Consider the following 24,986-nt stretch of genomic DNA (forward strand, 5'->3'; position numbering starts at 1 on the left):
AGTGGTTCTCCAAAATGGACCTAAGATCCGGGTACCACCAGATTCCGCTCCACCCAGACTCACGCCCCATCACCACATTCTCGACACATGCTGGCCTGTGGAGGTACACGAGGCTCAATTTCGGCATCTCAAGCGCCGCCGAAGTGTTTCAGAACATTATACACAACGTCCTTCAAGGTCTCGTCGGGGTACTCAACGTGAGTGACGACATCCTGGTGCATGCCCCGACGCTGGAGGAACACATTCGGCGCGTCCACGCAGTGTTCGACCGCCTCAAGGAGAGAGGTTTGACTCTTCACAAAGACAAGTGCGAGTTCCTGCGAAGAGACATAAGCTTCTTCGGGTACAAGTTCTCAGACCAAGGGGTAGGCCCAGACCCAGAAAAGGTCCGAGACATCCACGACGCACCCGCCCCCACCTCAGTGACCGCAGTCCGCAGTTTCTTAGGCATGGTGACCTACTGCGGGCGTTTCATCCAGGACCTGTCCGATCTCACGGGACCGCTGAGGAATCTCACAAAATCAAATACCGCTTGGACCTGGGGTCCGGAACAACAGGAGTCGTTTGAAAACACGAAAGCGGCTCTCTCAGCCGACACCACGCTGGTGTATTTCAACCCTCAAAACGAATCACAGCTGCTTGTAGATGCCAGCCCCACTGGCCTGGGTGCCGTCCTATCACAGCGTCAGCAAGGCGGAGAGTGGGCCCCAGTTGCTTACGCCAGCCGCACCCTCACACCCACTGAACAACGCTACTCCCAGATCGAGCGGGAGGCCATTGCAATCCTGTGGGGGTGCCGCCACTTTCATATCTACCTCTATGGACACCCGTTCTCAGTGGTCACTGATCACAAGCCCCTGATACCACTATTCCAAGGCTCCTCCTCTCGCCCTCCCCCACGGATCGAGAAGTGGGTGCTGCAGCTGCAGGAGTTTCAGTTCACAGTGGAGTACCAGCCTGGCTCGCGCAACCCGGCGGACTTTCTGTCGAGACACGCCCGACCCGTCTCGGATGCCGAAGCAGCCGAAGCAGCAGACACCGAGGAGTATGTCCGATTGATCATCGAGAGGTCAAGACCTCGCCCCATGTCCCTGGACGAGGTGTCACGTGCCACCAAGGAAGACGATTGCCTCCAGATCGCGATCCAAGCCATAGAGTGCGGTGACTGGAAGACACTCCAGAGCCCAGCTTCGTTCCGCACGCCTGAGGCCCAAACCATCCTGAAGGCGTTATTTCAAGTCCGGCACGAACTGTCCGTATCTACAGAAGGGTGCCTCCTGCGAGGCCCTCGCCTCGTGCTTCCCAGCAAGTTAACCCAGCAAGCCGCGGTCCTAGCACACGGATCGCACCAAGGAATTGTCAAGTCCAAGAACAGGCTCCGGAGCAAGGTGTGGTTTCCGGGGTTGGATAAAGCAGTTGAGGAAGTGATCCACCGGTGCCCAGTGTGTCTAGCGACGAGCCTCCCAAACCCTCCGGCGCCAATCGTGACCGAAGATGGCCCCACATCCCCGTGGGTGCGAGTGAGCGCGGACTTCGGCAGCCTCCCGGGAGGCAAGTACATGCTTGTAGTAGTGGATGACTTCTCCCGCTACCCAGAAGTGGAGATTGTGTCGTCGACGGCTACGTGGGAAGTCATACCTAAATTTGAGAAGATACTGGCCACCCATGGGCTCGTGAGCGAGGTCCGCACCGACAACGGACCCCCCTTTAACGGCAATGAATTCACGGAATACCTCCAAAGCCATGGTATCAAGCACCGACGGATCACCCCCCGGTGGCCCCAGGCCAATGGAGAGGTCGAGCGCCTAATGAGGACTTTGAACAAAACTATACAAATTGCAGTTGTTGACGGCCAATGTCTGGAGCTAGCAATCTACCAGTTCCTCAGAGAGTACCGTTTGACCCCCCACTGTACTACCGGAGTCTCCCCGAGCCGGCTTTCCTTCAATAGAGTCGTGGCAGATACCATCCCACACCACCCGGCATGGGAACAGGCCACACCCCCACAGAGCCGGTCCATGGAACAGCGCACCAAAACCAATCAGGATGCGTCCCGACGAAGACGAGCAATGGACAGGCCGTTTCAAGTTGGGAGCAGGGTTCTGGTAAAGGACCGCCACCCCGGAGGGAAATTCCGAATGCCTTTTGAGCTGGATCCGTGGACAGTGACAGAGGTAAACGGAACCATGATCACAGCCACCAGAGCTGGCGAGTCTGTCACCAGGAATGTATCGTTTTTCAAGCAGGTGCCTGAAGAGAACATAGACTATGACCAAGATGAGTGGCGCCCGACCACTCCTCATCAGCTCCCAAGTTCGGTGGATGTCAGTGCCGCAGCAAGCCAAGCAGAGAACAATAACCCCGGCACGCAAGTCGCTCAGAGACCCGCTGAAGACCCCACTGTTCAAGAGACTAGAGACTCGGAGGGGTCACCTGCTGCCACCGGCGAGAGTCGAAGTCAGACAAGGTACAGCCTACGTCCATGCCCGAAGCCGTCTCAGAGGTACCGTGACTTTGTAGCACAATGCTGGCGTTGAAGAAATCGAGATGGCTGACCCCGCCGAGAACTGAAGTAAGAATGTTCTGTTTTTGAAGTTAAAAATGTTATCCCATGTTTGCAGGTTGACCAGAGACTGTATCAGAGACAATTGGTGAACTTTCACGTGGACGTTGGCTCTCTCATGCCTTATCATGGTCACCGACCAGAGAGTATGTGAACAATAGACTGTGGCTCCTAATTTGTTTTGTATAGTCCTGTTTCTCCCCTAGGTAAAGGAGGAATGTAGTGTTGCTGCAGCGGGGCGTACCACTGCAGCACACGCCCCCTCCCACTTGTTCCTGTGCATCCCCCCTGGGACGTGCAGGGTCTTTGGTTTGCCCCTAACGTGAGCGTCGTTGCGCTCCCCTTATGAATAAATAGCCCAGAGCCCTGGGCGTGGTCAGTGAGAAACTAGCCACCACCACAGCTACATGTGTCCCTGTGTCTCGATTGTTTGGGCCCACACCGGGACACTACAAAGTCCTAGCAATCACTGGCCTTTTTTACACTGCTAGGTTTTGGCAGTTTTTGCTTACCAAAATGTATGTGGGGAAAACTACGTTAGCCGTTAAACTCATATTTCCGGTGTATGTGGTAAAAGTAGATACCGCACATTCTGGACATATCCAGGTCACTCCTAATGAGGGCCTCTGACTCTAATTTAGGCGAAAACGACAAATCCGCTCTATTTATGCTGTAAAGTTTGCCATGTCAGCGAAGATGACAGGCATGGAAGGATTTTTCCATGGTTATTAAGAAGGCTATTTCGTATGACCAAAATAATTAAAATTGAGCTTTCAAATTTGGATGCAGGAAGGGATTTCCACGTTTTTTAGATGTATTCAATTGAAACGTATTTGCATTTTTTTTTTACATTTTTTATCAGGAAGTACCCAGAAATTGACAGTAGGTGGTGCCATAAGCAAGATATTTTCTTAACAGTCCACCCTTGCAAAACAATCCATTAGCGTATATATCGTATTCAGCCCGGTAGGTGAAATAGTGCCTGATTACGGGTAGACAGTATTGGATCATTTGCATCTGACACAAATCTGACTCCAAGGTGTACAAAAGTAATCGGACTCGATGAATTAATGCATAATTCAGGATTTTGTCTACAAATATGCACATTTTGTTGCTTAACCGAAATCTTCATGTTTTGACCTGGCGATTACAAACCGTTGACCAATTATAAACCTGTATTGCTTAACTAATAAAACCCATTGCAGAACACAATAAATACACATTAAGTAAGTAGCATTGAACTCAGGAGCTGAAATAAAACGTTTTAAGCCAAATGATGGGTTAATTCTTGCTATAATGTTTTTTTTTTTTTAAAACATATATTTTTATTAAGTTTGAAGCTAAACAGTTAAAACAGTAACCAATTCCCACCCCTCCCTAACCCCTGTCCGCAGTTACATAAGAGCGAGTTATACATGCAGTTTCAATTATACAGTAAAGTTCAATGAAGGCATTACAGGCGCAAATACCAAAGTGCAGTTACAGCATACGCTGCTAACTGTCGCGGGTTCAGAATAACCCGTGCTCAAATGTTGCTTGGCGCAATTACAGATGTCAATGTTAAATCATCCAGTTCAGGGGCGGCCTTAGGCATGGGCAAGCTGTGCACCTGCACAGGCCCGCCAAACCCCAGGGGCCGCCACGCCAATATATATCCTTAATATAATAATCCTCTGAGGATGGATACATTTTTGCGTGGCTGCCCCCGGCAGGGATTTGGCGACATCCGGTTCTGTTCCACTTCCAAACACCCTGACCCACACCTCTTCACTGGCCTCCGCGCCTGCGTTCCTGCGGGGGCCTCCTACCTACGATCCCTGCCCAGGGCCGCCATGAGCCTAGAGCTGCCCTTGTCCAGTGTTTGCTAAAGTTAGATTGCAGCCAGGTGCGCTACACCCATAGGCAGGGCTTTAAGCGGGATGAAAAAACTGGGGGCTCTCTTAAAGGGGCAAGGCCAATGTAATTAAGGGCGTGGCTTAAAAAGACGTAAGCTAAAAATCTGTGCTTAACATAGTGTGCTGCCCGACTTGTATTTTGACGTTTCTGTCATCGCATCCAGATATATGGTACATATATCTGTATAATATAACATCATACCTACAACAAGTCAGGACTATTGGCTTTGTCACTGGTTGTTAGTTGCATAAGATAAATAAGCAGCAACTATGGCTTGTATATAATATTGAAAAAGCTTCCACTTAAAGCCCTGGTGACACCACGACAATGTTGCTGCTCCTGAGTTTCAAAAAGAGAAGGGAAATCCAGAGAGAAAATGACTCTCGTTAAAGAATTTCTCTCCCCCTACAACGCTCACCTGTCATGCCGTAACTTCTCCACTAGTGAGAAGTGAGCAGTGTGAGCACATGGACATCGATGTACCTGCTGTCCCTGCAGTCCAGAAAAAAAAGGACCGTCTGTGCATGGGCACACAACAGAGCCCGATAGAGACCCGTTTCTAGGCCCCCTTTAAAAAACACTGCCGGTGCTCAGCACCGGTGAGACCCGGTCCTCTTAAAGCCCTGCCCATAGGGCTCAAAGCACTTCAGTCCCCTCACCCGTCGTGTGTGTCAACCGGGCTGAGACAGCTTCCCGGGCACACACAGACAGTTTTCGTGCTGCTGTGGGCTGGCTGGTATGGCGTCCGTCTTAGTGCTGGCGCACTGGAGTACTTCACAGGTCTTTAAAAGACCATTTACTTGTTAACAAGGCTTTGTTGTTTTTTCACCCTTCTTAGAGCCCCTGCATCTCCACTCTGCCTATTGCTGGAAGAATTATCCCGCCATGAAATTTCTATTAGCCCCCCCGACATTTGTCTCTAGTTGTACCTCTGGTGGACGCCAAATTCCAAATTATCCTGCCATCCTGCCCTGGTGCAGTTCGAGCTATTTTGCATCGTACACCACATCCCCGCATGTGACCACCGTAAATATTCTTGTAACCAATGCTTATGTTTAGGAATCTTAGATGTGATCTAATGTTTTGCTATACATTTTTTTTGCAGTTATTATTCCCAATACACCAATTTTCACAGCATGTTTAGTCATTTGAGAGCACAACAGCAATCCCAGCAAGCATGCCTGAATGGAGCATTGTAAAGCATTTCTGTCAGATCCTTCAAGGTACTAACAACACCCTCCCAAGACTCTTGTATCCCCTGGCATTCCCACCACATATGTATATATGTTCCAACCCAGGGCCGCTTCTAGGATTTCTGGGGCCCTGGGCAGAAAAGGAATGTGCGAGACCCCTCTAAATTACGCTGACGTGGCACATTCAGGGCTATTTGCATCAAAATAGATGTCCCTGCTCCTAAACCTGCAGCCTCTCCCTCTCATTCACCTACAAGCACCTCTTAACAGCTCACCAAGGGCTGAAGGCGTGAGGTTTGCTTATCTCCATACTGCCAGGGAGCTAAACAGCAAGGCAATGGCCTTCCCCTGTGCATCTGCGTGGGAGGGGTGGAGGCCTAATTGCTGGACAAACCTGAGGAAAGTGTCTTCTTGCAACTGGAAATGGGCGGCCCCTCACCTTGGGTCCCTTTTACTACACCATAGCAGCGAGGTCAGGGGAGAGGGGCCTCCTAAGGTGGCGCACTTGCAAAATGGCACCTTCCATGCCATGATCGGTCTATGTCGCATTGGTGCGGGTCCCAAGTTGGAAGGCTGACTACGGGGCCCTGGCAACTGCCCGCACTGCCCATTGCTAACGCCAGTCCTGTTCCAACCATATGTTTACCCTTCGGGCATATGTCCAATTTAGTGAAATCCAACCTATGTAACCTGTTGGGGGTAACATGATCCCTGTGCAGGCATTTGTAGTGAATCAATGTATGCCTCGCATTACGGGACACTCGTCTACAATTTCTCAATATAGTCTGCCATTCAATTTCCCACAATGGTTCACCAAGATCAACTTCCCATTGCAACTGCAACCTGTTTCTCTGAGGTGTTTCCTTAGGTAAATGCAATAAATATAATCTACTAATAAGCTTACCCTCCAAACAATATCTGGCAAAGCCTGATTAATAACGTGTATCTGGTTCCTGTGGGAACCCTTCCCAGGCCCTGCGTATAGCAGTGGCCAGCCCTGCATAAGTAAGGAAATTGCCGCCCATCAAACCCCATTTAGTGCACAAAGTAGGGTACCTCATCAAGGGACCATCCTCATACAGATCCCCTATAGTATGCGGATTATCTACCCTTCCATGTCGAAAAAATTCAAGCATCACAGGACTAATATCCATCAGCAATGGCACCATATGTTGTAAGTAACTCTGGGTGTAGTTTGGGTAGTAGCGCTACACGTACCTACGGGAAGTGCACTACACGAGCTTGCGTAGCTACGCAAACTGCGTAGTGCACTGTGCAAAATGCTGTGCGCACTGATTGCGCAGTGCCAGACGCTTGTCCGCAACTGTGCAATCAGTGCAAACCGCATCTTGCACAGTGCAAGGGGTCGTTTTCTGCCGCTTGGGTAGATTTGTACTTGAGCGGCAGCTTTCTCAACGCGGACTGGTAATTTCTCATTTCGAGCGGTCACGAACATAGGCGCCCACTCGCAATGAGAAACCTGACCTCCCTGCGTTGAGAATATCGCCGGGAGGTTTATTTTCCACGCCCGCGATCGGCAACTTGATGTTGCTGATCGCGAACGAGGAAAGAGTCGCGCCGGGATGTTATTTTGCTAGCTCGCGGTCACCAACTTGACGTTGAGGACCACAAGCAAGTAAAAAATGCCCGCTACGCATTTTTGCTCTGTGCTACATGCAATTCGCGTAGCGAGTAGTTGTGCAAACTATGCGAGCGTAGTGTAGTACTACGCCCAGGCCTAGTTGTAAGTATATGTAAGTGTCTGCTTTTTTTTTTATCCAAAATTTTTATTGGCATTTTTAAAAAACATATAACACTTGTTTTAATCAATTCCGTAAGATAAATGATAATGTTGCAATTCCGTCCCCTACATTGTTTTATGGTGTCCCCCATAAGACCCATAGTATTCATTTTCATACAATTCGATCAATACACTCGGTTTCTCATTTCTCTGTCTATTACTATATATGCCAATATTACCAACAAAACTCCCCTCCCTCCCACTCTCATCTTCTTCCGTGTCTTGAGTCAGTGATGCTCCTGTCCTATGAAGTCTGGGGGTGTCTAATATTCTATTATAAAGTGTGTCTCATGTTTTATCCCTGTTAGTTCAAGCGTTTGGGGGTCTTGCAGATCCGTGATTGTTGCCGTTCAAGCCTGACTTCGTCCTCTGGCTTATTGTCTTTCTGGACCTGCTTCATTCCGTGCAAGTATCTGTTGCATTCTTGGCTACTTGGTCACGCGGTCAAATTAATCTGGCCAGCATTTCGTCCCAGGATCAGTGTATGCAGGGATTTAAGTGGGATGAAAAACTGTGGGGGGGGTCTATTAAAGGGGCGTAGCCAATGTAATTAAGGGCGTGGTTTAAAAACTGGTAAGCTAAAAATCTGTGCTTAGCTTAGTGTGCCGCCCGACTTGTATTTTGCTGTTTCTGTCATTGCATCCAGATATATGATACAAGTAACATCATACCTACAACAAGCCAGGACTATTGGCTTTGTCAGTGGTTGTTAGTTGCATAAGATAAATAAGCAGCAACTATGGCTTGTATATAATATTAAAAAAGCTTCTACTTAAATCCCTGGTGACACTGCTACAATGTTGCTGCTCCTGCGTTTCAAAAAGAGAAGAGAAATCCCGAGCGAAAATGACTCTTTAAAAGGATTTTCCTTTCCCTACAACGCTCACCTGGCATGATGTCATGCCGTAACATCTCCACTAGTGAGAAGTGAGCAGTGTGAGCACGCGCACGTCGATGTGCCTGCTGTCACTGCAGTCCGGAAAAAAACGAACCGCCTGTGTCAAGGCACAATACAGAGCCCGGTAGAGACCCGTTTCGAGGCCCCCTTTAAAAAACTGCTGGTGCTCAGCACCAGTGAGACCCGGCCCACTTAAAGCCCTGAGTGTATGGCTCCATAAACCACTCAGTGGCATACCATAAAAAGAATGCCTACAAATGTGGGGCCTGCAATCCTCCACTATCCCATGGTAGTTGCAGCACTTTTAAGCCAATACATGCTCATCCAGTACACCAATATAATAAGTGAAGCAACTCATCCAATTGTTTGAAACATGCTTCCGGTATTAGCATTGGCATATGTTGCAATACAAACAATACCCGAGGGAGAAGGATATTTTACTAACTGTTCCCATTCAAGACAAAGGGAACTTTAACCATCGCTGAACACATTGTTCCACATTTTTTCAATAAGTTCCCCACATTGGCCTTGTATACCTTCCCGGCGCTGGAGCTCAAGGACACTCCCAGATATTTAATAGGTGTGCTCTGTAGCCTAATATCACAAATGTTCCCATTACCTAACCTCGGTGCCTATATCGGGTACATGATCGATTTGTCTGTGTTTAGCCTAAATCCTGAGTTGGCACCCCCTTCCTTAATAGTCCTATATACAGCAGGCCTTGACCTTTCAGGATCCCTCACAGTCAACAAAATGTCATCTGCATACAAAGCTATAATTTCCCTCTGCATTCCAACCATTATTACCTCCTCCTTGTGCTAAGCCTGTATTAGCCGTGCGAGCGGCTCAATGAGTAGAGCGAATATCAATGGAGAAATGGGGAAAGCCTATCTAGTGCCCCATCCCACCTTCCAACCATCAGAAAACCTGTCACCCACTTTCACTCTGGCTCGGCAGTCAGTGTAAAGTAATTGTACCCATTTGAGATAAGTATCTCCCAGGCTGTATCGCTTCAGCACAGCCATTTATTGATACTCAATTTGGGTTTCGTAAACATCACACTACTGAATTGGCACTAATCACAGCCTCCGAAGTGATTAGGCAAACTGTCGACTTGGGGGGCAGTGCAGCACGTGTGCTGCTTGACCTCTCGGCGGCATTTGACACCGTGAACCTTCAGAAACCTTTGGAAGTTCTGAGGGGGATCGTGTCAAAGGGAAGGCTCTTACCCTATTTGAGTCATTCCTGTCTGTTAGAGAACAATTTGGGGCTTTAGATAACTTTAGGTCATCAAATTTTACATCACCCTGTGGGGGACCACAGGGATTATCCCTGAGCCCCATGCTTTTTAATGTTTATGTTGCGCCATTGGCGAAACTGATTAGATCCCTGGGGTTCTCTGCTGTCTCCTACACGGATGATACACAGATTATTGTCTCAGTGTCAGAATCTCCCACTGACACTGTAAAGCAGTTTCACTCCTGCCTTCGCCAGGTGGGGGAATGGATGGTTATCAACTGTCTAAAATTGAACTTCCGTAAGACAGATGTGCTACTTTTTGGGGCTCACACCAATTTCTGGTCACCAGATCTCTGGCCCCTGGAATTTGGACCACTACCTACACCAGTGACCAAGGTTAAAAACTTGAAAGTCACTTTTGACTCTAAACTTTCATTTGAACAGCATGTCAATCAGGTTACCTCCCTCTCTTTTTATACATTGAAAATCCTTCAAAAAATCCTCCCATTTATTCCAGCAGAGCTTCGTAAGCTGGTGGTCTCATCACTTGTCCATTCGAGAGCCGATTATTGCAATGGGCTCTTCATTAACCTTCGCAAAAAATGCTTAGCCAAACTGCAGGTTGTCCAAAATGCTGCGGCCAGGCTCCTACTGAATATCCCGAGATATAAATCAGTTTCTTCGGCAATGAAGGATCTTTATTGGCTGCCAATAAAAACACGTATAGAGTTCAAAGCTCTATGTATTGTTTTTAAGACCACTCAGGACATAGGACCAGGTTTTTTAAAACGGAATCTGTTATCCTACATTCCAGCACGTAACCTTCATTCATCCTCGACCAATGATCTTGTTGTTCCCAGGGTGAAAAAATGCTCCTGGGGAGGGAGAAGTTTTTTGTTGGGTGCTACAAGGCTGTGGAATTCTCTCCCATCAAATCTGAAACATGAGAATAATCTGTTAGCGTTTGGGAAGGCGCTAAAGGCTTGGCTGTTTAGTCATTAAGGTCTGTCAAACCTCAGCCTCAATGAGTAAGCGCCTTCACACCTTCGGATGAATGTTTTGCGCTTTATAAGTCGCCTTTTCATTTCATTTCATTTCCAGTCTACTGTATCGAACGCTTTATGTGCATCCAAGATAGCAAAAGTGCAAGGTTCATCCACGTTCTGCGCCTGTCCAAAAGTAAGAATGCTTTCCTTATATTAGTAGTGGTAGCACGTCCCCTCATGAACCCTGCCTGATCAGGGTGGACCAGCGTCCCAGCCACCCTAGCCAGGCGATTCGCTAAAATGTTCCCCAGCAGCTTAGTGCCCACATTAATCATCGATAAGGGATGATATGATTCACAGCCAGTTACATCACGACCAGGCTTTGGTAGAACAATGTATGCCTCCCTCATAGTGTCAGTGAAAACCCCTCTATCAAATTGCTCCTGATACATATTCAATAATGGCTTATATACCAACTCTGCATATTCCCTGTAAAATTCAACTCCCAATCCATCAATCCTGGGTGTCCACCCAGCGCTCATTTGCGCAATTGCCCAGCATATATCTGCTTTATCTACTGGAGCATTTAATACTTCCAGCATCTCGGCATCTACTTCTGGCAATCAAGCTGCATCTAGTAATGCCACTACTCCATCCTCATCATACTTTCCCTTCTGAGTGTATAAGTCTGAATAAAATTCTTCAAAATGTAATATCTCATCATGAGCTGTAAGGGCGGTTCTCTGTGCATCCTTTATTGAAGCGATTGCACTCCCAGCTTGCCCTCTATGCACCACCCATGGTAGTAGCTCCCCGGAACATCACCCTGCTCATGCTGTATTTCCGCATATGTTTTATAGCCATGGCAAGCCAAAGTTTCCCGTGCCTCATCTTAATCCCCCTGCAATTTGCAATGGTCTGTCCATACCTCATCTGTATGTGGTGCCTGTCGGTCAATGTCCATAATCCGGCGTTCCAGAGTCTTCACTGTGTGCACCAATGATCGCGTGACCCCTTAGGTGGCCTCCATTCACTTACCCCTAATAGTAGCTTTAAAAGCCTCCCATAGTATCCCTACTGAGGCAATTGAGCCTGTATTAATCTCAATGAATTCTCTCACCTCTGCTCTGATAGTTTCTCTATAAGCGTTGTCATGTAACGCACGAGCAGGAAACCTCCATATGGGAGGCGAGCCAGCCAGGGCCTGGGAGCGCAACATGGGCATCATGGGGGAATAGTCCAACAGCATACAGTCAAGGTACTGTACCCTATCAAACAGGTAGTTGATCCTCGAGAATATGCCATGAGGCAGAGATTAAAAGGAATACTCCCTGGTTCGGCCATGCGCCACCCTCCACAACTCCACCAAATGTAACGTATTCATGGTTTCCAACCGTGCCTTAGACGCTCTACCTAGTGGGTGCTGCGGCTGCTTGGAACTGTCTATCTCCCCATCCAGTAAACAATTATGGTCTCCCATCCATTTATTATTATAGTGAGCATAGTGGGCCAGAACCCTCGTCAATAACTGAAAGAAAACAGGAGAGTCCAGATTGGGAGCTACGAGGTAAAAACACCATGGACCTACCCCCCCCCCCCTCCCCATCTCCCCAAACACACCAATGTACCACCCGTCTGAAGCTTTCAGTTCTGCCTGGACCAGCAATGGTATACTGTTGTCCACCCAAATCAACACTCCACGTGCAGAGGAAGTAAATCTTGAGTACCATAGTCTCAACCCCTCCACCCCATTTAGCCGGCAGCTTGTCTACTTCTCGGGGCAGCAGATATGTCTCCTGTAACATAAGTATTTTTAATTGCTGCCTACCTGTGTAAGACCTTATGTTTTGTTGCTTAACAGGGTTTTGGATGCCTTTCACATTCCAAGACATAATTGGTATTGCCATCATAATTTGTGGTCAAGGCATCCTTCCGCCTCACCCGATACATCAAATAATGTCTACAGAGAAAAAGCGGATGTTCTCCCTCTGCATGGGCAGTGGTCAGTAAATCTTCCATCCGCCTACCCGGGCGGCCTACCCCAACTTGGCCCCCACAAAAAAAATCATATACAAAACTCTACCCCTCTAATTTGTATGCAATCGACAGACCACCATTCCCCGGGATTCCAAGTTTGGGTTCTCATAGAGAAAACAATGCTGTTTACAGCAGACATTCTAAAAGCAGACCCCTCAACTTACCCTTCTCTGCTCCGGTCAACCCTCATGCGATCTCAATCGTATGTCATATGCCCCCCCATAGTGAATTAACAGAGCGATAATCCCCGCCCCTTTATACAACCTAGTCATCTCTTCCTAGTTATTGAACAAGTGTCAACCATAACTGATTAATGGTTTCCAATAAACTTCATTGCTTCCTCTGATTGTTTGAAAAAATATCTATTGCCCTTCCAATCAATTCTCAAGTGCACTGGAGGGAGCAAAGCATAGTCCAGCCCCTTATCTCTCAACTTTCTTTTAACTTCAAGGAATGAATTCCATTTTTTTTGGCGTAACCATGTCATAATCTGCATAAAAGGAAACAAGAGGGACTAGGTCAAGACTGATTTGCAAAAGGCTGGGTCCAAACTGGGGTGGCGTAGTGCACAAAAGAACAATGGATTTAAACCAGATCTCTTGACTGGGGGAAAATGTTTGAATCATTCAGAATTCCGTCCATCATTTGTTGCAGTTACACTTTTCAACATAAGTGGGACGGGTATGCTCAGAAGTGGGTCGCTGGCTCACTGTTCCACTGGATTCAAGCTAGCCTGGCTGATGAAGGGTGACATATTCCGAAACCGGTCCCAGGATGCTTGTTTCCGGTCCAGGTAGGACCTGGCTTGGCGGTTCGGTCTGGACTGTTCCCAAGAGGCACAGGGTCAAGACTGATTTGCATATGGCTGGGTCCAAACTGGGGTGCGGAGTGGGCAAAAGAACAATGGATTTAACCTAGATATCTTGACTGTGGGAGAATGTTTGAATCATTCAGCATTCCGTCCATAATTTGTTGCAGTTACACTTTTCACCCTAAGTGGGACGGGTGTGCCCAGACGAGGGTCCCTTGCTCACTGTGCCACTCGATTCAATGTAGCCTGGCTGATGAAGGGTGACAAACCCTGAAACCAGTCCCAGGGTACTTGTTTCCGGTCAAGGGAGGACCTGGCTTGGCAGTTCGGTCTAGAGTGTTCCCTAGAGGCACAGGCTCAAGACTGATTTGCCTATGGTTGGGTCCAAACTGGGGTGGGGTAGTGCGCAAAAAGAACAATGGATTTAATCCAGATCTGGAGAATGTTTGAATCATTCAGCATTCCGTCCATCATTTGTTGCAGTTACACATTTCGCCCTAAGTGGGACGGTTATGCCCAGTTGTGGGTCCCTTGCTCACTGTGCCACTGAATTCAAGCTAGCCTTGATGATGAAGGGTGTCATAACCCAAAATTGTTCCCAGAATGCTTGTTTCCAGTCCAGGGAGGATCTGGCTTGTAAATTTGTCTGGACTGTTCCTAAGAGGCACAGGGTCAAGACTGATTTACATATTGCTGGGTCCCAACTTGGGGTGGTGTAGGGGGCAAGAGAACAATTAATTTAACCCAGATCTCTTGACTGGGGGAGAATGTTTGAATCATTCAGCATTCTGTCCATCATTTGTTGCAGTTACACTTTTCGCCCCTAGTGGGACGGGTACTCCCAGACATGGGTCTCTTGCTCACTGTGCCACTGGATTCAGGCTAGCCTGGCTGATGAAGGGTGACATACCCTTAAACCAGTCACGGGATGCTTGTTTCCGGTCCAGGGAGTACCTGGCTTGGCAGTTCAGTCTGGACAGTTCCCAAGAGGCAAAGGGTCAAGACTGATTTGCATATGGCTGGGTTCAAACTGGGGTGGCGTAGTGGGCAAAAGAATGATGGATTTAACCCAGATCTCTTGACTGGGGGAGAATGTTTGAATGATTCAGCATTCCATCCATCATTTGTTGCAGTTACACTTTTTGCCCTAAGTGGGACAGGTATGCCCAGACGTGGTTCCCTTGCTCACTGTTCCACTTAATTCAAGCTAGGCTGGCTGATTAAGGGTGACATACCGCAAAACCGGTCCCAGGAATGCTTGTTTCCGGTCCAGGGAGGACCTGGCTTGGCAGTTCAGTCTGGACTGTTCCCACGAAGCAAAGGTCAAGACTGATTTTCATATAGCTGGGTCCAAACTGGGGTGCGTAGTGGGCAAAAGAACAATGGATTTAACCTAGATCTCTTAACTGGGGGAGAATGTTTGAATCATTCAGCATTCCGTCCATCATTTGTTGCAGTTACATTTAAAAAGAAAACGTTGCACCCTTTTACTCTATTTTTCCATGTGTGCGCGCCACTGCTAAAACCTGAGCCTTATCTTTATAGTGCAGCATGCATGCAATCATCATGAGGGGACGAGCACCAGGTTTAGGTTTGACACCAGGAGTTCTGTGGGCACGATCGACATGCCATGCTCCCTCCACATTCAGTCCTGGTAGCACCTTTGGAAGCCAGTCCTCCAATAACAGTTCCACAGGTGTCGTCTCCATTCCCTCCGATAATCCAAAAATGCGCACATTATTTCTCCGTGTGTGATCCTCTAAAGCTGCAGTTTTTATTTCTTGTTGGTGTATGTGCCTTTCCTGATCTCTCAACTGACTAGTACGTGTGCCCAATGTGCCTTCTGCAGTGTCCATCCGCGTACCCAGATCTTTAAGTCGCTTGTGTAGCTTATCCATGTCCTGACGCAATACTGTCACTGTTACCGTCACACCATCTATCTTTTCAGTGACTATCTTATTACCCTCCAAAATCAAACTCTTGATGTCTGGATTGGATGGTGGGGTAAACTCTCCCTCCATGTCGGACTCATATGGAGCCCCAGCCTGTGCTATCTTGGCTATGCTCTCCTCTAAGGTGTTGTAATTTTTGGAGGCGCCACTCGCACCTCCTTTGAGTTTAAGCGGCATGCAAACTTAGAAGAGCCTCCACTTTCACTCCCGCAACCCTGCCACAGATGCAGCAAGCATGGGCCATAAGGTGTGGAGGAGCACTATTCAGCACATAGAATGGAATTTCACTTAGTGCCTTCTGCACACTAGGCCAACGCCAAGAGCAACTCAGTTAATCAGGGCAGCCCTGAGGGATATATTCAGGAGAGGGATAGCTAAGAGCAGCCCCATCGTATCACCATTTCAGAACTGGGCCGCAGTATGTGCCGTCAACTCCATCCGCCACTCAGGCAAACCATGGAACATACAGGCCAGGTACAGACGATTTCAACCCTGTTGGTCACCAGTAACTCCACTCGGAGGGTCCAGGACTCAAGGCAGCATATAACTAGTGCAGGACCGCGGCCTCCCCATCTCACTGCCTCAGCTTCACATCCTGTTCGGAACATGGTCTACGCGGCCCTTCGACTTTGCCTCAGGCCACCACCGAGAACCTGTGATGTGTCCCTGCGATGCTGCAGCCAAGGAGCAGACTCCGCCGTAGTCCCCCCAGGTCTGTACAGAAATGAATCTTTCACAGCGGTGACAGCCACCACCCCAGCCTCAGTGCCTCAGCATCTGCATGCGCCCCCCAGGCCCAGCAGTCCGCTCAAGCCCTTCGCAGACTTAACCCACCAAACCCCACTGCGTTGATCAGCAAGGCTCCAAGTCCGGAAAGACAAAACGGTCAGCAGTAGGCACCTCGGGGTAGCCATCCAGGCCTCGGGGAGGCTCAGAAGAAGAAAGGGGGGGGGGGGTCCCATTGTGCTCTCATTGACTGGAGCTCCGATGGAGCACATCCGCTCAGTTGTCATTCTTGACTCCGCCTCCAGATTTCACTGATTCTAACCACTTTTAGCAGCAAAAACATCTGAATGATTTACTCATTTAAATTCTGCCAGCACAGAGATATTTCAGAAAGGCTATCGCTATTGACTGAGGATGTACAGGGGACATTTAGTTTAGGTAAAGCGATTTTTGAGAACTTCACAAAGCTTCTTGATAGCTGCATGTTAGTGGGATTAATTGCTAGAGCACTGAATTTAATGGCCAATCACTGAACTGATCGAAGCAAAAAAAAAATGGAGCTCTACCAGATGTAAAACTAGTGCAGAAGCATATAATACATGGGATTCTGCAATCCCATAAAGAAACACGTTTCTAATTTCTTTATAATGGGCAACTTGTGATGTACCCACCTATTATAAATGACATAGCCGGGGGGCGTTTGGCTGAGGCGCTCCGGTGGGACAGGAAGTTTCCACATAAAACAGCTTTCCCGGACGAGACCGAGACGCGCACAAGTCATCGGAAGGTGTGCTGACCGCGTTGCTGCATCCAGCGATGTTCCGGTCCATAGAACTGCTTTTATTACACAAGTGAGTCCTCTCTGCCATAACGCAATATCGCTGCTGCCATTTTGTGCCGCCTGCAATTGGCAGCCCGCCTTCAAATCAGCGCGCTGATGCCCCAAATGTCACCTACATACTTTGGTTGACTTTCTTGCATGTTTTTCGTTTCACAGCAAGTCCCTGCAAACATTCTGAATAAAAAGATGTTTTCTTCAACTAATGTGATTAAAAAGGGTTCTTGGCGGCCATTTTAAGCATTTTCATCAATCCTTGACGACGCAATTACTTAATCTACTAGAACTATTTGCCTTCAATAGAACCTATGCGTTACAGTACTAACCCTGGGCGTAGTGGGCGTAGTGGGGCTCCGCGGAGCTACGCGGAGTGGGCGAGAAGCTACGCCCACTCCCGCACTCCGCGTAGCCCCACTACGCACCTCCCTCCCGCTGTCCTCTACATACATTATTTAAGAAAAATACCCTTAATAAAGCAATTTTAAAGCACTTACCGTGTCCGGGGCTCGTCCGGGGCTCCCTCTTGGAATCGCGTTATCATGGATACCAATGCGCATGCGCGGGCGGCCGCGCATGCGCATTTCTCCCGAGAAATGCGCATGCGCGGGCGGCCGCGCATGCGCATTGATATCTGTGAAGGGACGCTATTCCAAGAGGGAGCCCCGGACGAGCCCCGGACACGGTAAGTGCTTTAAAATTGCTTTAATAAGGGTATTTTGCTTAGATAATGTATGTAGGGGAGGGCGGGAGGGAGGCGGGTGGCGGCCGACTCGGCTACACACACGGAGTGGGCGTAGTGTTGCCGGCTACGCTGCATACGCAAAATGCGTAGGAGGCAACACTACGCCTACTCCGTGGGCGTAGCCGATTCGGACGCCCAGGGTTATACAGTACTATTTTCAAATGCTTCAGTTGCAATACCTCACTTTTTTCCTGTTGTTTATAATCATATTACTATGACAGCGAACTTTGTACTTCTTGTCTGAGTGTCACTAGTAATTTTGTATTTCATTTGGATGCCATAGTTGCAGATTTAGCTCATATTCACACTGCTCCCTTCCCTTTCTTAAAATATACATTACAGTGATGGATTTTCAAGATCTCTTTGATTGATGGTTACGCTGGTGACTCTATGGACAGAACGAGAGGAGCTCTTTCTACAAAGTTGCAACAGAAGCACGTTTTTATTAAACATTCTAAAATATTCACAGCGTATTCTAAGCTGGAAGAGTCTTTGCAACATACATCAAGCACCTCGGAGGCCGTCATGGATCTCATACCTACACCACCTGGGAAGGCGCTCAGTAAGCGCCTAAAGCATAACCCCACTTCTCCTCCCAAATCAGCTTCACCGGTCTCTATGGAAATGTTGTTGGATGAGATAAGAGCACTTCGGCCCTTCATGGAGGAAACTAACTCTAAGTTACTAATCCTTACGGATAACTGGTCTCAACTGGACACAAGAGTTACTGCAGTTGAACAATGTGTCTCCACCGTTCGGGATACAAATGCGAATGTTTCCCAGCTTCAGTCTCAAGTTCTGACACTTCAAAAGCAGATTGAGGATCTTGAAAACCTCAATAGGAGGAATAATCTACATATCTATGGCCTGGCAGAGGGAATTGAAGGGTCAGACCCCCTCACCTTCTTTACATTCTTTCTTCCTAAGGTGCTACACTTAGCTGAAGGTCCAACACTTAATATTCAAAGAGCACACAGATTGGGTCGCCCTTCTTCCAACATGGAGCCCTCACAATGACCAAGAGGAGTGATTCTATACTTTCTGGAGTATACAGATCTGTTATTGGTGTTATCTGTGGTCAAGTCTGCTCAACGTGTTACTTGGTCTGGTTCAACTTTGTTTTTCGCGCAGGACTATGCTAAAGACACTGCTAACAGACGAAAAGCTTTTCTCAACTTGAGACCAGCTCTCCGGGCTCTTGGTGCCCGCTATGGTCTCTTTCACCCTTGTTGGTTTAAGGTTACGTACAACAACAGAACAACAACTTATGAGGATCCAGTAAGATTACAGAGTTTTATTAATTCTTTTAACCCGAATACTTTGGACACTCAACAACTTTCTTCATCAGATAACTCTTGAACTTATATCTTCCAGCAATTTTATTATTCCTAATATTTATGGATTAAATGTTTAAGATCATCCTTGATTGGTTATCCACCCATTGCTGATTTCTTACTCATTAATCTCAAGTTATTCAGGTTCTGCGTTCTTCTATGTGGTGTTTAGCATTCATGTAGTTCGCCTAGTTCATTCAGGTTATGTTTTTATATATCTTCGACCTGAATCCAGTTTGTTTTATTGGTCTGTCGTGTTCTTATTGGTCTCATATTTTCTTGTGTACTATACATCTTAGAATCTCCCCCTTTAATTGTCGTCATTAGTTCCCACGGAGCACATGTGGATGATGTTCTTCTTCTTCCTCTAGTTTATCAAGTTATTATGGATATTCCTGTTACTGACTGTCTTAACATATGTCCTATCTGCGTGTTCTTTGTACTCACGTAAACCTTTTTATACATCGTCCTTATAGCTTTCTTACCCTTGTACTGTGGTTTCTCCTGGATCCCCGGTTTAGCCGTTCCCGGACGTGTCGCCTGCTCCATGTGGTTCCATCCCCCATCACGTGCCTCTCTGAATTTTCTTTGTGTAAGTATGTTTTTGTTGGTTTGTTACCCGTATTGTTTTCTGTTTTATGTAATGCAACATATTATTTTACTTTTTTCCCTTATCATTTACCTTCTGCACTATTATGTTCTCATGTGACTTTTTTCTATCTCCATCTTTGCTTCTGCTCATATATATCCTCTATATTTTTCATCATTCTCAGCTCATTCTAATCCTCTTTTTCTCTCATTTTCCTTCCAACACTATACAATTTTTCTATAGTGAATTAGACTTTAGCATCATGAGCTTGGACTCTTTCATCGAGGTTTATTCCACCTTATTGAATTGGATTGTTATTTTAAACTGTTATTTGCATTTTGTTGTTGCTAGTCATACCACTTAAGTTGATCTCATGGAACATTAGGGGTTTAACTCCCCTATTAAGAGACAGAGGGTTTTAGCACACTTATCCAAGTTAAATACAAGAATCGCACCTTACTGATATTGAGTCTATGAAATTACAAAGGGGATGGGTGGGTGAAGTATACTTTTCTCCTGGGGATGGTAAGCGAAATGGAGTCGTGATATTGTGCCGCAAATCCTTCTCTGTTACATTTTTGTCGCAAGAATCGGATGCTGAAGTGAGGTGACTTATTGTTAAATTATTGCTCAAAGATGTACCAGTCTCTCTTCTTAACATTTATGCACCTACAGCTGGAGATGCATCCTTTTGGAATGCCTTAGCCAAACAAATTACCACTTGCATTGAGGATAATTTTATTATAGCGGGAGACTGCAACCAAGTGTTAGATCCATTCATAGATAGGAATTCTAAATTGCCTTTTATCCCCAATAAATCACATAAATCTTTCACTCACACCATATCTCAACATAAACTATTAGATGCTTGGCGTCTCTGTAATCCAACTACCAGAGAATACTCCTTCTATTCCTCAACACACCATACCCAATGAAGGATTGATTATGTCTTTGTTTCTCATAATATTTCACAATCCCTCACATTTGCAGATATAGGCCCCATTCTACTATCAGATCATGCACCCATATCCAATGGCTTCAACATACTTCCCAGGAACAATGGCCCTAGAAGATGGCGTTTTAACAACACTCTCCTCTTAGACCCCAAATTCTCCACATCCTTTACATCATTTTTTGACTTATTACTTTGAGAGGAATCTTACAGAATCTCTATCATTCGCAACTGTTTGGAATGCCTTTAAGGCGCCAGCAAGGAACTTCACTATAAACTTTGTTCACAGATCACAGATCACAACAGTTCTTTTACTTGATACTAAAGCACTGGAACATTCATATTATACATCTCATTCAGAGGGTGCCTAAGAGCCCTTATCAACACTAAATTGAAATTCAATAAAAAGTCAACAGAGGATGCTTCACTTTATTTGTTAAAGTCCAGCGCTAAATTCTATGGAGGTAAAAATAAAGCAGGGAAAATACTAGCTAATTTTTTAAAGATCCGCCAAAACAAATTAAACATTGAATCGGTTTTTGTTGAACATTCAGTTCTAAAGTTTGAAGATACCAAAATTCTAAATGAATTTTTGCCTTTTTTTATAAATCTTTATACTCTTCAGAAACTCATCCTACGGACCAATCATTATCACAATTTTTCTCTAATATCCAAAAGCCTCAGCAGGTTCCTCTGGATCTATCCCAATTAGAATCCGATCTTTCCCAGCAGGAACTTCTAAATGCCCTTCATAATCTCAAAAAAGACAAAACCCCTGGTCCAGATGGCTTTACCGTTGAATTTTTACCCACTTTTCTAAACTCTTAATCCCCAAGTTGCATTTACTTATACGTTTTTTTTCTTCATCCAATAATTCCTCCGGTTCTTTTTCGGAAGCGCACATTTGTCTTATCCCCAAAGAAGGTAAAGATTCCAAGTACTGAAAAAATTATAGACCTATCTCGCTTGTTAATATTGATTATAACATTTTTTCGAAAGCCTTAGCCATACGTCTAGATTCCTATTTACCAAACTTACTAGGGAAAAAGCAATCTGGCTTTGTTAAGGGTTGTGTCATTACTGATAATACCAGGCTCATTTTTGATGTTTTATCCAAATCATCACACCTTAATCACTCTTTAGCGGCAATAGCGTTGGATGCCGAAAAGGCTTTTGATAGAGTTGAATGGAAATACTTATTTTACACTCTAAAATGGTTTGGATTTGGCCCAAATTTTATAAATTTACTTTCCCTCCTTTACTCCAATCCTCGCGCAGCAATATGTGCTAATGGCCTCATCTCCTAATTTTTTTCTTTAGGTAGAGGAGTACGATAAGGATGCCCTCTCTCGCCTTTCCTCTTTAATTTAGCCCTTGAACCATTTTTATCCAAACTACGTCAAAATACCAACATCTATGGGTTCCAAACTTCAAATGTCCACATTAAACTTGCAGCATATGCTGACTACCTTTTACTCTTTTTATCCAAACCAGAAGATTCAATTCCTGCTTTTTTAGCGGAGGTACGATCTTATTCTCTTATTTCTGGTTACAAGCTAAATAATGATAAGTGTGAAATTCTGCCCTTAACAAAATATACTTTTAGCTCACAATTTCAAAATTCCCATTTTAAATGTAGGCCGAACAACATTTAATATTTAGGTCTACACTTTACACCTTCAATCTTGGAAACATTAACTTTATTCATAAAGAAATGTATTCAAAAGCTATCGGAATTAACTTCTTTTTTTTTTTTTTTTTTTTTTTTTTTATAGTTCAACTGCTTTTATTAATGTTGACTTCAATACACTGTTTCGCACGCCTACAACCCGGAGGCCGGCGGCTACCCTGTAATCAGCAGAGAGTAATCAATTATTCAGACACAGCCTTAAACCGGCATCCCTGAGGCCCGGTGGCGATAGGACGGAGGTGTGAGAGGAGCACTAATCAGCCTGTACCATTGAAGTTGTAGCGTATTGAAGGATGTCGTGCAGTGGAACAAAGGGAGCATCGTAACAAACCCAACTTCTGAACCCTTCCCCCCCCCCCCCACCCACTCGTAACCTAGAAACAAGAAAACCTGGTCAGTGAGTTTCATCTTCCTCAGCACAGTACCAGCGCCACGAGCGCCGTGGCAATAAACACATTCATCTGATATTCCCATTTGTCAGGGATCTTAGTCTGTGTCTTCCTGCCCAGCCTGTGTAGCCAGGGGGGGTTCACATATATTACCTCTAAATTCATTCCAGCAGGACCATATATCATTCCATTTGCGGGGGCAGCCTCTTGTCTCGTAGACTGTCTTTTCTTGCAGCATGCACCAGTCCATGTCGCTCTGCCACTCTCTCAGTGTCGGGGAATGAGGGGCTCCCCAGAGTCTCGCTATGTTTCTCTTTGCCACCATCTGTCCAAGTGTTACCCAGACCCTCCCTTTGGAAGACAGGTCCGTGGGTTCCCATATGTTTAGGAGGCATCGTTTGGCCTCAGGGCGAAGTGCTACCTCCATAACCTCCTGCATACAGTGGACCACTTTCCTCCAGTATCTTTGCACCTTTGGACACTCCCATAGTATGTGGAAAAAGGTGCCATTCCCGCCACAACCCCTTCTACAGAGACCATCTCCACCCCTCCCCATCGCCGCCAGCCTAGTGCAAGAAATGTAGACTCTATGGAGGATTTTTAGTTGGACTAGCCTTAGTCGGGCCGAAATCGCTACCTCCCTAGGTGAGGCTAGTGCGTGAGACCATTCCTCCTCATCTATCTCCAGCCCGTCAGTGACCCATTTGTCCCTAAGAGGAAGTAAGGAGTCAGGGGGGTTGTTAATTAATTTACGATATGTGAGGGAGATGGCGTGTTCTGGGAGGTGCCCATCAAGTAGTCTATCCTCCAGTGGAGAGGCTAGGGGCAAGGCGGTGTCTGGTGGGATATTCGCTTGTAGTGAATGTCGGACCTGTATGTATCGGAAGTACTCAGTGCGCGCCATGTCGTATGTGTCTCGTAGGTGCGCAAACGTGTGGACACCCTTTGGACCCCAGAGGTCTCTAATGTGCGAAATCCCTATCAGGTCCCAGCCGCGGAACCCTTTGGTGCGTCCCAGAGTGCCCAGCTTTTCAGAGGCCCACAGAGGCGTGGACATGGTGAGGACATTAGACCATCCCAGCTTTTTGTGAGCAGTGTGCCAAATTTGAACTGAGTGCTGGGTCGGCCCGGTAAGTCGGTACCTCCCCGGCCTTGAGTAGAGCGCAGCCTCGTAGTTCCCCCCAGGGAGCTGCCACCTGTCCATCCCGTATCCGGGGTAATCCCCACTGCAGTATGTCCCTTGGTTTATGGCTGCAAGGTGTGCTGCCCAATAGTATTTTCGGATGTCGGGAAGGGCGATCCCACCATCGTACCACCCTAGTGTGAGTTTGTGTAGTCCGATCCTGGGCGTACCCGCCCACAGGAGTTCACGTTGCGCCCCCTCCACCGCCACAAAGTACGCATTGGGCACTTTGTCCGGGTAGTTCTGTAGCGCGTAGAGAAATCTAGGCAACGCCACCATTTTAAATAGGGCCGCCCGGCCCAACAATGACAGTGGAAGAGTTTGCCAGGATTTCGCCTCCCGCTGGAGCCGTCTGAGGGGAGGGAGTAGGTTGCGCTCATATAGCAAGGTCTTGTTAGTGGAGACAAAGACTCCCAGGTATGTGAAGCCGTCCGTTGCCACTTGTAAGGGGCAGGTGGCCGGTAGTCTCGGGGGGTCCCCGCGTAGCACGTATAGATTTGACTTATTCCAGTTTATTCTAAACCCTGAGTTCCGGCCGAAGCTGGTGAGGATGTCAAGCACCGCCAGGATGGATCTACGCGGTCTGGACAGGTACAGGAGGATGTCGTCGGCGTACAGGGATATCTTGTCTTCCCATTCTTCCGTCCAGGCTATACCTCTAAGGTATACGTCCTGCCTTATCCAGGCCGCGAGAGGCTCGAGTGATAGCGCGAACAGGAGGGGAGAGAGAGGGCAACCCTGTCGGGTCCCCCTCTCAAGGGTGAAGACTGCCGACGCCTTTCCGTTCACTACCACCTGGGCCAGAGGTTCGGTGTAGAGGAGACGCACCCACGAAATGAAGTTTGGACCGAATCCCAGTTTGCGCAGCACTGCTATCATGTACGGCCATTCAAGGGTGTCGAATGCCATGGTGGCGTCGAGGGAGACCACCACCGCGTCCTCCTGCAGTTTATGCCTCTGACCGAGCACCCCGTGCAGGCGGCGGATGTTGAGCGCCGTATTACGGCGGGGCATGAACCCTGACTGGTCCGGGTGGACCAGGGTAGCCAGGACCGGCTGGAGTCTATTTGCGAGCGCTTTGGCAAGGATTTTCGGCTCTGCGTTGATCAACGAGATCGGCCTGTAGGAGGCACACAGGTCCCCAGGTTTGCCCTCCTTAGGGATCGC

The sequence above is a fragment of the Lissotriton helveticus genome, chromosome 11 (assembly GCF_964261635.1).
Source record: "Lissotriton helveticus chromosome 11, aLisHel1.1, whole genome shotgun sequence".
Lineage (NCBI taxonomy): Eukaryota > Metazoa > Chordata > Amphibia > Caudata > Salamandridae > Lissotriton > Lissotriton helveticus.